Source organism: Ambystoma mexicanum, chromosome 8 (assembly GCF_040938575.1).
Source record: "Ambystoma mexicanum isolate Mex_15411 chromosome 8, UKY_AmexF1_1, whole genome shotgun sequence".
NCBI classification, from domain to species: Eukaryota; Metazoa; Chordata; class Amphibia; order Caudata; family Ambystomatidae; genus Ambystoma; species Ambystoma mexicanum.
This window is the reverse complement of record NC_090929.1, coordinates 1,590,600,127-1,590,616,660: the sequence shown is the minus strand read 5'-3', so window position 1 is coordinate 1,590,616,660 and position 16,534 is coordinate 1,590,600,127.

Genomic DNA, 16,534 nt, shown 5'->3' with positions numbered 1-16,534 from the left:
TGGTTATTGCACAACCGATCCACTATTGTGCAAGAATATGTACAATGCCTGCATTTTGCAATATTGATGCCAACATCTGCCGTATTTGGCTCGGCCACCATTATCCACCACGAGGTTTTTGCACCTCCAAGATGGCCACCCGCCATGTCTGAAGGAGCCCCAGCACCTATTTTAGCACATTCGTCTGTCTTCAGATCCGATTGGCCACTCAGCCATCTTAATCAGCCTATCACCAGCCGGTAGGCGAAGCCGGCCCACTCCCAGCAAGGCCCAGGACAATAAGGCCAATAACTGTATTCGCCTGTCCCAGCCATGGAGCAGACCCCCTCTCTCACCAGCGGAGCAGGAGCTCCTCCGGACCCTGCAGGAGCAGTGGTCTCCCCTTCCTGGAGCCAACCTGAATTGCCCTCGAATTCGGGTAAGAATCATTACGCCGTCCGAGATTCGTCAAGTATTGCTGGTAATTGCACAACCGATCCACTATTGTGCAAGAATATGTACAATGCCTGCATTTTGCAATATTGATGCCAACAGCTGCCGTATTTGGCTCGGCCACCATTATCCACCACGAGGTTTTTGCACCTCCAAGATGGCCGCCCGCCATGTCTGAAGGAGCCCCAGCACCTATCTTAGCACATTCGTCTGTCTTCAGATCCGATTGGCCACTCAGCCATCTTAATCAGCCTATCACCAGCCGGTAGGCGAAGCCGGCCCACTCCCAGCAAGGCCCAGGACAATAAGGCCAATACCTGTCTTCGCCTGTCCCAGCCGTGGAGCAGACCCCTTCCCTCACCAGCGGAGCAGGAGCTCCTCCGGACCCTGCAGGAGCAGTGGTCTCCCCTTCCTGGAGCCAACCTGAATTGCCCTCGAATTCGGGTAAGAATCATTACGCCGTCCGAGATTCGTCAAGTATTGCTGGTAATTGCACAACCGATCCACTATTGTGCAAGAATATGTACAATGCCTGCATTTTGCAATATTGATGCCAACAGCTGCCATATTTGGCTCGGCCACCATTATCCACCACGAGGTTTTTGCACCTCCAAGATGGCCACCCGCCATGTCTGAAGGAGCCCCAGCACCTATCTTAGCACATTCGTCTGTCTTCAAATCCGATTGGCCACTCAGCCATCTTAATCAGCCTATCACCAGCCGGTAGGCGAAGCTGGCCCACTCCCAGCAAGGCCCAGGACAATAAGGCCAATACCTGTCTTCGCCTATCCCAGCCGTGGAGCAGACCCCCTCCCTCACCAGCGGAGCAGGAGCTCCTCCGGACCCTGCAGGAGCAGTGGTCTCCCCTTCCTGGAGCCAACCTGAATTGCCCTCGAATTCGGGTAAGAATCATTACGCCGTCCGAGATTCGTCAAGTATTGCTGGTAATTGCACAACCGATCCACTATTGTGCAAGAATATGTACAATGCCTGCATTTTGCAATGTTGATGCCAACAGCTGCCGTATTTGGCTCGCCCACCATTATCCACCACGAGGTTTTTGCACCTCCAAGATGGCCGCCCGCCATGTCTGAAGGAGCCCCAGCACCTATCTTAGCACATTCGTCTGTCTTCAGATCCGATTGGCCACTCAGCCATCTTAATCAGCCTATCACCAGCCGGTAGGCGAAGCCGGCCCACTCCCAGCAAGGCCCAGGACAATAAGGCCAATACCTGTCTTTGTCTGTCCCAGCCGTGGAGCAGACCCCCTCCCTCACCAGCGGAGCAGGAGCTCCTCCGGACCCTGCAGGAGCAGTGGTCTCCCCTTCCTGGAGCCAACCTAAATTGCCCTCGAATTCGGGTAAGAATCATTACGCCGTCCGAGATTCGTCAAGTATTGCTGGTAATTGCACAACCGATCCACTATTGTGCAAGAATATGTACAATGCCTGCATTTTGCAATATTGATGCCAACAGCTGCCACATTTGGCTCGGCCACCATTATCCACCACGAGGTTTTTGCAACTCCAAGATGGCCACCCGCCATGTCTGAAGGAGCCCCAGCACCTATCTTAGCACATTCGTCTGTCTTCAGATCCGATTGGCCACTCAGCCATCTTAATCAGCCTATCACCAGCCGGTAGGCGAAGCCGGCCCACTCCCAGCAAGGCCCAGGACAATAAGGCCAATACCTGTCTTCGCCTGTCCCAGCCGTGGAGCAGACCCCATCCCTCACCAGCGGAGCAGGAGCTCCTCCGGACCCTGAAGGAGCAGTGGTCTCCCCTTCCTGGAGCCAACCTGAATTCCCCTTGAATTCGGGTAAGAATCATTACGCCGTCCGAGATTCGTCAAGTATTGCTGGTAATTGCACAACCGATCCACTATTGTGCAAGAATATGTACAATGCCTGCATTTTGCAATATTGATGCCAACAGCTGCCGTATTTGGCTCGGCCACCATTATCCACCACGAGGTTTTTGCACCTCCAAGATGGCCGCCCGCCATGTCTGAAGGAGCCCCAGCACCTATCTTAGCACATTCGTCTGTCTTCAGATCCGATTGGCCACTCAGCCATCTTAATCAGCCTATCACCAGCCGGTAGGCGAAGCCGGCCCACTCCCAGCAAGGCCCAGGACAATAAGGCCAATACCTGTCTTCGCCTGTCCCAGCCGTGGAGCAGACCCCCTCCCTCACCAGCGGAGCAGGAGCTCCTCCGGACCCTGCTGGAGCAGTGGTCTCCCCTTCCTGGAGCCAACCTGAATTGCCCTCGAATTCGGGTAAGAATCATTACGCCGTCCGAGATTCGTCAAGTATTGCTGGTAATTGCACAACCGATCCACTATTGTGCAAGAATATGTGCAATGCCTGCATTTTGCAATATTGATGCCAACAGCTGCCGTATTTGGCTCGGCCACCATTATCCACCACAAGGTTTTTGCACCTCCAAGATGGCCGCCCGCCATGTCTGAAGGAGCCCCAGCACCTATCTTAGCACATTCGTCTGTCTTCAGATCCGATTGGCCACTCAGCCATCTTAATCAGCCTATCACCAGCCGGTAGGCGAAGCCGGCCCACTCCCAGCAAGGCCCAGGACAATAAGGCCAATACCTGTCTTCGCCTGTCCCAGCCGTGGAGCAGACCCCCTCCCTCACCAGCGGAGCAGGAGCTCCTCCGGACCCTGCAGGAGCAGTGGTCCCCCCTTCCTGGAGCCAACCTGAATTGCCCTCGAATTTGGGTAAGAATCATTACGCCGTCCGAGATTCGTCAAGTATTGCTGGTAATTGCACAACCGATCCACTATTGTGCAAGAATATGTACAATGCCTGCATTTTGCAATATTGATGCCGACAGCTGCCGTATTTGGCTCGGCCACCATTATCCACCACGAGGTTTTTGCACCTCCAAGATGGCCGCCCGCCATGTCTGAAGGAGCCCCAGCACCTATCTTAGCACATTCGTCTGTCTTCAGATCCGATTGGCCACTCAGCCATCTTAATCAGCCTATCACCAGCCGGTAGGCGAAGCCGGCCCACTCCCAGAAAGGCCCAGAACAATAAGGACAATACCTGTCTTCGCCTGTCCCAGCCGTGGAGCAGACCCCCTCTCTCACCAGCGGAGCAGGAGCTCCTCCGGACCCTGCAGGAGCAGAGGTCTCCCCTTCCTGGAGCCAACCTGAATTTCCCTCGAATTCGGGTAAGAATCATTACGCCGTCCGAGATTCGTCAAGTATTGCTGGTAATTGCACAACCGATCCACTATTGTGCAAGAATATGTACAATGGCTGCATTTTGCAATATTGATGCCAACAGCTGCCGTATTTGGCTCGGCCACCATTATCCACCACAAGGTTTTTGCACCTCCAAGATGGCCGCCCGCCATGTCTGAAGGAGCCCCAGCACCTATCTTAGCACATTCGTCTGTCTTCAGATCCGATTGGCCACTCAGCCATCTTAATCAGCCTATCACCAGCCGGTAGGCGAAGCTGGCCCACTCCCAGCAAGGCCCAGGACAATAAGGCCAATACCTGTCTTCGCCTGTCCCAGCCGTGGAGCAGACCCCCTCCCTCACCAGCGGAGCAGGAGCTCCTCCGGACCCTGCAGGAGCAGTGGTCTCCCCTTCCTGGAGCCAACCTGAATTGCCCTCGAATTCGGGTAAGAATCATTACGCCGTCCGAGATTCGTCAAGTATTGCTGGTAATTGCACAACCGATCCACTATTGTGCAAGAATATGTACAATGCCTGCATTTTGCAATATTGATGCCAACAGCTGCTGTATTTGGCTCGGCCACCATTATCCACCACGAGGTTTTTGCACCTCCAAGATGGCCGCCCGCCATGTCTGAAGGAGCCCCAGCACCTATCTTAGCACATTCGTCTGTCTTCAGATCCTATTGGCCACTCAGCCATCTTAATCAGCCTATCACCAGCCGGTAGGCGAAGCCGGCCCACTCCCAGCAAGGCCCAGGACAATAAGGCCAATACCTGTCTTCGCCTGTCCCAGCCGTGGAGCAGACCCCCTCCCTCACCAGCGGAGCAGGAGCTCCTCCGGATCCTGCAGGAGCAGTGGTCTCCCCTTCCTGGAGCCAACCTGAATTGCCCTCGAATTCGGGTAAGAATCATTACGCCGTCCGAGATTCGTCAAGTATTGCTGGTAAATGCACAATCGATCCACTATTGTGCAAGAATATGTACAATGCCTGCATTTTGCAATATTGATGCCAACAGCTGCCATATTTGGCTCGGCCACCATTATCCACCACGAGGTTTTTGCACCTCCAAGATGGCCGCCCGCCATGTCTGAAGGAGCCCCAGCACCTATCTTAGCACATTCGTCTGTCTTCAGATCCGATTGGCCACTCAGCCATCTTAATCAGCCTATCACCAGCCGGTAGGCGAAGCCGGCCCACTCCCAGCAAGGCCCAGGACAATAAGGCCAATACCTGTCTTCGCCTGTCCCAGCCGTGGAGCAGACCCCCTCCCTCACCAGCGGAGCAGGAGCTCCTCCGGACCCTGCAGGAGCAGTGGTCTCCCCATCCTGGAGCCAACCTGAATTGCCCGTGAATTCGGGTAAGAATCATTACGCCGTCCGAGATTCGTAAAGTATTGCTGGGAATTGCACAACCGATCCACTATTGTGCAAGAATATGTTCAATGCATGCATTTTGCAATATTGATGCCAACAGCTGCCGTCTTTGGCTCGGCCACCATTATCCACCACGAGGTTTTTGCACCTCCAAGATGGCTGCCCGCCATGTCTGAAGGAGCCCCAGCACCTATTTTAGCACATTCGTCTGTCTTCAGATCTGATTGGCCACTCAGCCATCTTAATCAGCCTATCACCAGCCGGTAGGCGAAGCCGGCCCACTCCCAGCAAGGCCCAGGACAATAAGGCCAATACCTGTCTTCGCCTGTCCCAGCCGTGGAGCAGACCCCCTCCCTCACCAGCGGAGCAGGAGCTCCTCCGGACCCTGCAGGAGCAGTGGTCTCCCCTTCCTGGAGCCAACCTGAAATGCCCTCGAATTCGGGTAAGAATCATTACGCCGTCCGAGATTCGTCAAGTATTGCTGGTAATTGCACAACCGATCCACTATTGTGCAAGAATATGTACAATGGCTGCATTTTGCAATATTGATGCCAACAGCTGCCGTATTTGGCTCGGCCACCATTATCCACGACAAGGTTTTTGCACCTCCAAGATGGCCGCCCGCCATGTCTGAAGGAGCCCCAGCACCTATCTTAGCACATTCGTCTGTCTTCAGATCCGATTGGCCACTCAGCCATCTTAATCAGCCTATCACCAGCCGGTAGGCTAAGCTGGCCCACTCCCAGCAAGGCCCAGGACAATAAGGCCAATACCTGTCTTCGCCTGTCCCAGCCGTGGAGCAGACCCCCTCCCTCACCAGCGGAGCAGGAGCTCCTCCGGACCCTGCAGGAGCAGTGGTCTCCCCTTCCTGGAGCCAACCTGAATTGCCCTCGAATTCGGGTAAGAATCATTATGCCGTCCGAGATTCGTCAAGTATTGCAGGTAATTGCAGAACCGATCCACTATTGTGCAAGAATATGTACAATGCCTGCATTTTGCAATATTGATGCCAACAGCTGCCGTATTTGGCTCGGCCACCATTATCCACCACAAGGTTTTTGCACCTCCAAGATGGCCGCCCGCCATGTCTAAAGGAGCCCCAGCATCTATCTTAGCACATTCGTCTGTCTTCAGATCCGATTGGCCACTCAGCCATCTTAATCAGCCTATCACCAGCCGGTAGGCGAAGCCGGCCCACTCCCAGCAAGGCCCAGGACAATAAGGCCAATACCTGTCTTCGCCTGTCCCAGCCGTGGAGCAGACCCCCTCCCTCACCAGCGGAGCAGGAGCTCCTCCGGACCCTGCAGGAGCAGTGGTCTCCCCTTACTGGAGCCAACCTGAATTGCCCTCGAATTTGGGTAAGAATCATTACGCCGTCCGAGATTCGTCAAGTATTGCTGGTAATTGCACAACCGATCCACTATTGTGCAAGAATATGTACAATGCCTGCATTTTGCAATATTGATGCCGACAGCTGCCGTATTTGGCTCGGCCACCATTATCCACCACAAGGTTTTTGCACCTCCAAGATGGCCGCCCGCCATGTCTGAAGGAGCCCCAGCACCTATCTTAGCACATTCGTCTGTCTTCAGATCCGATTGGCCACTCAGCCATCTTAATCAGCCTATCACCAGCCGGTAGGCGAAGCCGGCCCACTCCCAGAAAGGCCCAGGACAATAAGGCCAATACCTGTCTTCGCCTGTCCCAGCCGTGGAGCAGACCCCCTCCCTCACCAGCGGAGCAGGAGCTCCTCCGGACCCTGCAGGAGCAGTGGTCTCCCCTTCCTGGAACCAACCTGAATTGCCCTCGAATTGGGGTAAGAATCATTACGCCGTCCGAGATTCGTCAAGTATTGCTGGTAATTGCACAACCGATCCACTATTGTGCAAGAATATGTACAATGCCTGCATTTTGCAATATTGATGCCAACAGCTGCCGTATTTGGCTCGGCCACCATTATCCACCACGAGGTTTTTGCACCTCCAAGATGGCCGCCCGCCATGTCTGAAGGAGCCCCAGCACCTATCTTAGCACATTCGTCTGTCTTCAGATCCGATTGGCCACTCAGCCATCTTAATCAGCCTATCACCAGCCGGTAGGCGAAGCCGGCCCACTCCCAGCAAGGCCCAGGACAATAAGGCCAATACGTGTCTTCACCTGTCCCAGCCGTGGAGCAGACCCCCTCCCTCACCAGCGGAGCAGGAGCTCCTCCGGACCCTGCAGGAGCAGTGGTCTCCCCTTCCTGGAGCCAACCTGAATTGCCCTCGAATTCGGGTAAGAATCAATTACGCCGTCCGAGATTCATCAAGTATTGCTGGTAATTGCACAACCGATCCACTATTGTGCAAGAATATGTACAATGCCTGCATTTTGCCAAATTGATGCCAACAGCTGCCGTATTTGGCTCGGCCACCATTATCCACCACGAGGTTTTTGCACCTCCAAGATGGCCGCCCGCCATGTCTGAAGGAGCCCCAGCACCTATCTTAGCACATTCGTCTGTCTTCAGATCCGATTGGCCACTCAGCCATCTTAATCAGCCTATCACCAGCCGGTAGGCGAAGCCGGCCCACTCCCAGCAAGGCCCAGGACAATAAGGCCAATACCTGTCTTCGCCTGTCCCAGCCGTGGAGCAGACCCCCTCCCTCACCAGCGGAGCAGGAGCTCCTCCGGACCCTGCAGGAGCAGTGGTCTCCCCTTCCTGGAGCCAACCTGAATTGCCCTCGAATTGGGGTAAGAATCATTACGCCGTCCGAGATTCGTCAAGTATTGCTGGTAATTGCACAACCGATCCACTATTGTGCAAGAATATGTACAATGCCTGCATTTTGCAATATTGATGCCAACAGCTGCCGTATTTGGCTCGGCCACCATTATCCACCACGAGGTTTTTGCACCTCCAAGATGGCCGCCCGCCATGTCTGAAGGAGCCCCAGCACCTATCTTAGCACATTCGTCTGTCTTCAGATCCGATTGGCCACTCAGCCATCTTAATCAGCCTATCACCAGCCGGTAGGCGAAGCCGGCCCACTCCCAGCAAGGCCCAGGACAATAAGGCCAATACGTGTCTTCACCTGTCCCAGCCGTGGAGCAGACCCCCTCCCTCACCAGCGGAGCAGGAGCTCCTCCGGACCCTGCAGGAGCAGTGGTCTCCCCTTCCTGGAGCCAACCTGAATTGCCCTCGAATTCGGGTAAGAATCAATTACACCGTCCGAGATTCGTCAAGTATTGCTGGTAATTGCACAACCGATCCACTATTGTGCAAGAATATGTACAATGCCTGCATTTTGCCATATTGATGCCAACAGCTGCCGTATTTGGCTCGGCCACCATTATCCACCACGAGGTTTTTGCACCTCCAAGATGGCCGCCCGCCATGTCTGAAGGAGCCCCAGCACCTATCTTAGCACATTCGTCTGTCTTCAGATCCGATTGGCCACTCAGCCATCTTAATCAGCCTATCACCAGCCGGTAGGCGAAGCCGGCCCACTCCCAGCAAGGCCCAGGACAAAAAGGCCAATACCTGTCTTCGCCTGTCCCAGCCGTGGAGCAGACCCCCTCCGACACCAGCGGAGCAGGAGCTCCTCCGGACCCTGCAGGAGCAGTGGTCTCCCCTTCCTGGAGCCAACCTGAATTGCCCTCGAATTGGGGTAAGAATCATTACGCCGTCCGAGATTCGTCAAGTATTGCTGGTAATTGCACAACCGATCCACTATTGTGCAAGAATATGTACAATGCCTGCATTTTGCAATATTGATGCCAACAGCTGCCGTATTTGGCTCGGCCACCATTATCCACCACGAGGTTTTTGCACCTCCAAGATGGCCGCCCGCCATGTCTGAAGGAGCCCCAGCACCTATCTTAGCACATTCGTCTGTCTTCAGATCCGATTGGCCACTCAGCCATCTTAATCAGCCTATCACCAGCCGGTAGGCGAAGCCGGCCCACTCCCAGCAAGGCCCAGGACAATAAGGCCAATACCTGTCTTCGCCTGTCCCAGCCGTGGAGCAGACCCCCTCCCTCACCAGCGGAGCAGGAGCTCCTCCGGACCCTGCAGGAGCAGTGGTCTCCCCTTACTGGAGCCAACCTGAATTGCCCTCGAATTTGGGTAAGAATCATTACGCCGTCCGAGATTCGTCAAGTATTGCTGGTAATTGCACAACCGATCCACTATTGTGCAAGAATATGTACAATGCCTGCATTTTGCAATATTGATGCCGACAGCTGCCGTATTTGGCTCGGCCACCATTATCCACCACAAGGTTTTTGCACCTCCAAGATGGCCGCCCGCCATGTCTGAAGGAGCCCCAGCACCTATCTTAGCACATTCGTCTGTCTTCAGATCCGATTGGCCACTCAGCCATCTTAATCAGCCTATCACCAGCCGGTAGGCGAAGCCGGCCCACTCCCAGAAAGGCCCAGGACAATAAGGCCAATACCTGTCTTCGCCTGTCCCAGCCGTGGAGCAGACCCCCTCCCTCACCAGCGGAGCAGGAGCTCCTCCGGACCCTGCAGGAGCAGTGGTCTCCCCTTCCTGGAACCAACCTGAATTGCCCTCGAATTGGGGTAAGAATCATTACGCCGTCCGAGATTCGTCAAGTATTGCTGGTAATTGCACAACCGATCCACTATTGTGCAAGAATATGTACAATGCCTGCATTTTGCAATATTGATGCCAACAGCTGCCGTATTTGGCTCGGCCACCATTATCCACCACGAGGTTTTTGCACCTCCAAGATGGCCGCCCGCCATGTCTGAAGGAGCCCCAGCACCTATCTTAGCACATTCGTCTGTCTTCAGATCCGATTGGCCACTCAGCCATCTTAATCAGCCTATCACCAGCCGGTAGGCGAAGCCGGCCCACTCCCAGCAAGGCCCAGGACAATAAGGCCAATACGTGTCTTCACCTGTCCCAGCCGTGGAGCAGACCCCCTCCCTCACCAGCGGAGCAGGAGCTCCTCCGGACCCTGCAGGAGCAGTGGTCTCCCCTTCCTGGAGCCAACCTGAATTGCCCTCGAATTCGGGTAAGAATCAATTACGCCGTCCGAGATTCATCAAGTATTGCTGGTAATTGCACAACCGATCCACTATTGTGCAAGAATATGTACAATGCCTGCATTTTGCCAAATTGATGCCAACAGCTGCCGTATTTGGCTCGGCCACCATTATCCACCACGAGGTTTTTGCACCTCCAAGATGGCCGCCCGCCATGTCTGAAGGAGCCCCAGCACCTATCTTAGCACATTCGTCTGTCTTCAGATCCGATTGGCCACTCAGCCATCTTAATCAGCCTATCACCAGCCGGTAGGCGAAGCCGGCCCACTCCCAGCAAGGCCCAGGACAATAAGGCCAATACCTGTCTTCGCCTGTCCCAGCCGTGGAGCAGACCCCCTCCCTCACCAGCGGAGCAGGAGCTCCTCCGGACCCTGCAGGAGCAGTGGTCTCCCCTTCCTGGAGCCAACCTGAATTGCCCTCGAATTGGGGTAAGAATCATTACGCCGTCCGAGATTCGTCAAGTATTGCTGGTAATTGCACAACCGATCCACTATTGTGCAAGAATATGTACAATGCCTGCATTTTGCAATATTGATGCCAACAGCTGCCGTATTTGGCTCGGCCACCATTATCCACCACGAGGTTTTTGCACCTCCAAGATGGCCGCCCGCCATGTCTGAAGGAGCCCCAGCACCTATCTTAGCACATTCGTCTGTCTTCAGATCCGATTGGCCACTCAGCCATCTTAATCAGCCTATCACCAGCCGGTAGGCGAAGCCGGCCCACTCCCAGCAAGGCCCAGGACAATAAGGCCAATACGTGTCTTCACCTGTCCCAGCCGTGGAGCAGACCCCCTCCCTCACCAGCGGAGCAGGAGCTCCTCCGGACCCTGCAGGAGCAGTGGTCTCCCCTTCCTGGAGCCAACCTGAATTGCCCTCGAATTCGGGTAAGAATCAATTACACCGTCCGAGATTCGTCAAGTATTGCTGGTAATTGCACAACCGATCCACTATTGTGCAAGAATATGTACAATGCCTGCATTTTGCCATATTGATGCCAACAGCTGCCGTATTTGGCTCGGCCACCATTATCCACCACGAGGTTTTTGCACCTCCAAGATGGCCGCCCGCCATGTCTGAAGGAGCCCCAGCACCTATCTTAGCACATTCGTCTGTCTTCAGATCCGATTGGCCACTCAGCCATCTTAATCAGCCTATCACCAGCCGGTAGGCGAAGCCGGCCCACTCCCAGCAAGGCCCAGGACAATAAGGCCAATACCTGTCTTCGCCTGTCCCAGCCGTGGAGCAGACCCCCTCCGACACCAGCGGAGCAGGAGCTCCTCCGGACCCTGCAGGAGCAGTGGTCTCCCCTTCCTGGAGCCAACCTGAATTGCCCTCGAATTGGGGTAAGAATCATTACGCCGTCCGAGATTCGTCAAGTATTGCTGGTAATTGCACAACCGATCCACTATTGTGCAAGAATATGTACAATGCCTGCATTTTGCAATATTGATGCCAACAGCTGCCGTATTTGGCTCGGCCACCATTATCCACCACGAGGTTTTTGCACCTCCAAGATGGCCGCCCGCCATGTCTGAAGGAGCCCCAGCACCTATCTTAGCACATTCGTCTGTCTTCAGATCTGATTGGCCACTCAGCCATCTTAATCAGCCTATCACCAGCCCGTAGGCGAAGCCGGCCCACTCCCAGCAAGGCCCAGGACAATAAGGCCAATACCTGTCTTCCCCTGTCCCAGCCTTCCTCGCCGTTCGCCCGGACCCCCTGCTGGATTCCCGACCAACCATGACGGTAAACGCCACTTCGCTTACGCAGCCCGTGGGTAAATTGAACTGCTTTGACTCTCGATAAGGCTTTGTTACCATAAGCTTCTTACTGCCATTCTCGTGCACTCATGCCTTATTGCATGCTGTATCTGTGCCCAACGCTACTTTGCACTGCATATGTTTGCTCCCCTTCCTCCTAATCCATGCACAGCATCAAGCACAACTGCTCTGCACGTTCGTGCCCTCCCACCTTACGCGCACCTTGATACTGCTCAACGCCTTGATACATACCTCTGTCCTACCCCCCTTCGCAGCCATCCCGTCGACAGCGCTGTCGGTAGGTTGGGAATCGCCATGTTGCATCCCTCTTTACTGTAAACACTTTACCATCATTTTTTTATGCTCTGCCTGCATGCTTGGCCGCACCTACCTGTCTGCCCAACCTGATCTACATGCTCTCCATTGAACTTCTGTACTGCCTTTACCACTAGCCTTACACTATGACACTCGCTAACTCTTGAACTTAGGTGTCTGCACCTATTGTTACCTCATCTTGCTATGTTCCACCATGATCAATGCCTGTGTGCTGCCCGAGATTATAGTCTATAGACCTGAGCCATCTGCAGCCATTTATAGGATCCTGCTACGGTGCTGCTGGCCTGCTATGCATACTTTCCAAGCCGCACTAGGTCACCCCTCTCTGGGGTTATTACTTAATTGAACCTGCCGCAGCAACCCTAATTGTGTTGTGCCCTAAGGTCGCTTACAGACCATTTCAATTGTGTTGTGCCCTAAGGTCGCTTACAGACCATTTCAATTGTGTTGTGCCTTAAGGTCGCTTACAGACCATTTCAATTGTGTTGTGCCTTAAGGTCGCTTACAGACCATTTCAATTGTGTTGTGCCCTAAGGTCGCTTACAGACCATTTCAATTGTGCTGTTCCCTAAGGTCGCTTACAGACCATTTCAATTGTGTTGTGCCTTAAGGTCGCTTACAGACCATTTCAATTGTGTTGTGCCCTAAGGTCGCTTACAGACCATTTCAATTGTGTTGTGCCCTAAGGTCGCTTACAGACCATTTCAATTGTGCTGTGCCCTAAGGTCGCTTAGAGACCATTTCAATTGTGTTGTGCCTTAAGGTCGCTTACAGACCATTTCAATTGTGTTGTGCCTTAAGGTCGCTTACAGACCATTTCAATTGTGTTGTGCCCTAAGGTCGCTTACAGACCATTTCAATTGTGCTGTGCCCTAAGGTCGCTGAGAGACCATTTCAATTGTGTTGTGCCCTAAGGTCGCTTACAGACCATTTCAACTGTGTTGTGCCCTAAGGTCGCTTACAGACCATTTCAATTGTGTTGTCCCTTAAGGTCGCTTACAGACCATTTCAATTGTGTTGTGCCCTAAGGTCGCTTACAGACCATTTCAATTGTGCTGTGCCCTAAGGTCGCTTACAGACCATTTCAATTGTGTTGTGCCTTAAGGTCGCTTACAGACCATTTCAATTGTGTTGTGCCCTAAGGTCGCTTACAGACCATTTCAATTGTGCTGTGCCCTAAGGTCGCTTAGAGACCATTTCAATTGTGTTGTGCCCTAAGGTCGCTTACAGACCATTTCAACTGTGTTGTGCCTTAAGGCCGCTTACAGACCATTTCAACTGTGTTGTGCCTTAAGGCCGCTTACAGACCATTTCAATTGTGTTGTGCCCTAAGGTCACTTACAGACCATTTCAACTGTGTTGTGCCTTAAGGCCGCTTACAGACCATTTCAATTGTGCTGTGCCCTAAGGTCGCTGAGAGACCATTTCAATTGTGTTGTGCCCTAAGGTCGCTTACAGACCATTTCAACTGTGTTGTGCCCTAAGGTCGCTTACAGACCATTTCAATTGTGTTGTCCCTTAAGGTCGCTTACAGACCATTTCAATTGTGTTGTGCCCTAAGGTCGCTTACAGACCATTTCAATTGTGCTGTGCCCTAAGGTCACTTACAGACCATTTCAATTGTGTTGTACCTTAAGGTCGCTTACAGACCATTTCAATTGTGTTGTGCCCTAAGGTCGCTTACAGACCATTTCAATTGTGCTGTGCCCTAAGGTCGCTTAGAGACCATTTCAATTGTGTTGTGCCCTAAGGTCGCTTACAGACCATTTCAACTGTGTTGTGCCTTAAGGCCGCTTACAGACCATTTCAACTGTGTTGTGCCTTAAGGCCGCTTACAGACCATTTCAATTGTGTTGTGCCCTAAGGTCGCTTACAGACCATTTCAACTGTGTTGTGCCTTAAGGCCGCTTACAGACCATTTCAATTGTGTTGTGCCCTAAGGTCGCTTACAGACCATTTCAACTGTGTTGTGCCTTAAGGCCGCTTACAGACCATTTCAATTGTGTTGTGCCCTAAGGTCGCTTACAGACCATTTCAACTGTGTTGTGCCTTAAGGCCGCTTACAGACCATTTCAATTGTGTTGTGCCCTAAGGTCGCTTACAGACCATTTCAATTGTAGGTTAAAATTGCATTTAGTGATATGTTTCTAGTCGCTAAAATGGAACTTAGAACTTAGCTATGTTTTTAGTTGCATTCTACAACTGCACCTTACGTTAAAGTTGAATTTAGCTATGCCTTGGTTTTTAGTCGCATTCTACAATGGCATACCTTTAGTTTAAAACTGAATCTAGCTGTGCCTTGATTCGCATTCCGCAACTCCCTATCTTCAGGTTAATTGCTAAAGCTAAATCTAACTGTGCTGCTATCTGCGCACCTGACTTAGTCAGCTAGCATGTACTCTCCAAAACCAAACAAACTAAGTATCATTGCACTAGATAGGACAGCTAAATTACCTCTCTACGCTGCCTCCCTCATCATATTAGTGGTATTATCACTCTCCCACCTGACCATGCCTATTTCTCAACAAACCATTGGACCTACAGAAAACCAGTATCAAGATGATACTACCACATACAGGCCCTGTAGTACCACAGACAGAAACCTCAAACTTTGTGCTCGCCTACCATAATTGTACGAACTACCAGCAAAGCAAATTGAACAAATCAACTTCCTAAAAATGAACGTACAGCTGAAAACCACTGTAGAACACACTAGGAGAGCTCATATCCCTAAAAGACCCACACAAAAATGCTCCAAACCTACCATTATAGCAAGCACCATGCTCACTGAACATCACCTCAAAGGTGCACTCATAAATGCTAGGTCCCTAGTCGCTCATGCTACAGAAATCTCAGATATTATTCTCGGACACCACCTAGACTTCCTGCCCATATCATAATCATGGCTTCACGATGCAGCGGGTCCCGCCATCTCTTTAGCAGTTCCCGACAATTATACCATCATACGAGCTGACAGACACACCTCCCGAGGCGGGGGTCTAGCCATTATAGTCAAGATCAGTCTTGACATAAGAGCCTCCACATCCCCCATCACGAAATCTTGTGAATGCCTCTCGGTCAAAATAGCCACCGCCAGCTCCCAAACATTAAACATCGTCCTGCTCTACAGACCTCCTGGTCCTATTGGAACCCTTGTTGAGGACCTCTCCACCACCCTGTCCAACAATTTGAAAAACACCTCCCAAACTATAGTGCTAGGAGACTTCAACCTAGGCTACAATGATATTAAAGACACCCAGTCCACAGCTACTGCTCTGATCCTAAAAGAGCTGGGCTTTGCCCAAAGAGTCACCTGTCCCACTCATAATAAAGGTCGCATCCTTGACTGGATAGCTGAACACAACTGTGGAGTAACCATTACAGACACTGTTCCCCAGATCTGGACGGACCACTTTCTACTACTATTTACAGTAGCTACAAACTTAGCCACAGCCAAGTCCACACCTGCCCCTCCTATACCCACGAGGAACAAAAAGCTAATAACCACGGGAAAATTGTTGCCAATCATACTACCCCAACTAAACTCGCTCCCAGCCAACACGGAGCCTGATATGCTAGTTGATCAATTCAATGAAACTATGAACTCAGCCCTTGATCACATAGCACCGCTCAAATTACGGACTAGCAAACCGAAAAAACATCTCAACTCATGGTTCACCCCCCATCTAAAAAATCTCAGGTTAACCAAAAGAAAACTAGAATCCAAATGGAGACTTACTCCTACAGTAGAAAACAAACTAAACCTTGCAAAGATATCATCCCAATACAAAAAAGATATCCTACTAGCCAAACAGGAAACATACAATTCCAGAATATCCCAATCTAAATCAAGTGTCAGAGAACTGTTCAGTATCTTGAAAGAGCTGGAAACACCCATCATCCCCCAAGAAAACTGCACCAAGGACAAAAAATGGTGCTCAGACATTCAGTGTGCCCTTACCAACAAAGTAGTCAACCTACAAACTAAAATCGCCCTCAAAAAAGCATCTCTCACACCTCAGGACGCTCTAACCCTAGCACCCCTACTTAAATCTAAACAAATAACACGTTTCTGCTTCTCCAAGGTATCTACCATTGAAGTCGAAAAAGTGATCCTGGGACTTAAACCGTCCAACTGTAAAGGCGACCAATGCCCTGCCCAATTAATTAAGGATGCTGCGAGAAAACTATCGCCATTCATAACTAAACTCATCAACTCATCCTTCACCACCGGCATCGTACCAAAAAATCTTAAAGAGTTGTGGGTCCTGCCACTCCTAAAGAAGCAAACCCTCGACCCTGCCATTACCACCAATTTTAGGCCTATCACGCCTGTGCCCTTTCTTCTAAAAATTTTAGACAAAGTG